Here is a 1,005-nt window from a genome sequence, read left to right on the forward strand (position 1 = left end):
AGGAAATAAGGTAAAAAAAAGAAGTTTAATCACAATTTATCCTTTTCGGTTTGGGAGAATTTACTTGCTAAAGGTTCACGTTTTTAATGCAGTACTGTAAAGTCTTGGCTAAACGCTTGGCTCCTGGAAAGAAGCCATTAAACATACCTATTGCTACTTAAATAATATACGCTTGTTGTTCACAGGCTGTAAAATAGGAGACACAACAATCACAGGAATTAGACTCCCGGGACAGCCCCAGAATTAAGTAGCACAAGAAGAAACAATTGTACACACGCGCACACACCCTTCTTTCCTATTCCAAATGGAGAGAAAGTCACTGCTTGATCCCAGGCGCAGAGAAACAATACGATCTGCTGCAGCTGACGGGGACGTGGCCTTAAAATATCTTGCGGTCTTCCCTTTTATTCAGAAATACCAACTTTTTTTTTCTATGGCATAACTTTAAATAAAATGGGGAAACGACTTGGATAAACAAAGCTCGCTGTGACAGTTTAAAACGAGGGTATGAATGAAAATACTTGAAGTCATAATACAAGATGTGTTATACTAAATCTTCATCAAAATTGCGTGTTACATAATGTAAATCGAAAAGTAAATTATCTTGCACTATAGATTAATTCATCCAGATTTTTTTTTTCAGAACTGGGGAACTATCCTGTTTCTGCATTCCCCTCAGAAATATCATTATGGTTCTACATATGCAATTTGTTCTAATATTTCGCATAAAACGTTTGGCGAGTGGCGAGTGTTTCCTGTTTAATTCCTTTTATGAACAAGGGCAGTCTGAGCGCATTACACCGGAAACGTAGAATATATACGTTGTAATAACGGCGACGTATAACAGTCTAGTAAAGAATTTGTATGCTAATCTAATCTGGGAATGTGATTAATAAAACTGTAGAGGTATAACGAAATTTCATAAGTGTGCACCGTATGTGGTTTGTGGCTACACCAGAAGCTGACGAATAGAACGCTAAAACTTTCTCTTTCTCTTTATCACTG

The 1,005-nt window shown here is 37.0% G+C and overlaps 1 protein-coding gene across 1 annotated transcript in view; it reads left to right on the forward strand.

Moving 5' to 3' along the window:
- The window catches only part of LOC119581986 (cortactin-binding protein 2-like), a gene marked incomplete in the record, with an annotated part of 125,597 nt that overhangs the window by 40,441 nt on the left and 84,151 nt on the right, over positions 1 to 1,005 (forward strand).

Source organism: Penaeus monodon, chromosome 15 (genome assembly GCF_015228065.2).
Source record: "Penaeus monodon isolate SGIC_2016 chromosome 15, NSTDA_Pmon_1, whole genome shotgun sequence".
Lineage (NCBI taxonomy): Eukaryota > Metazoa > Arthropoda > Malacostraca > Decapoda > Penaeidae > Penaeus > Penaeus monodon.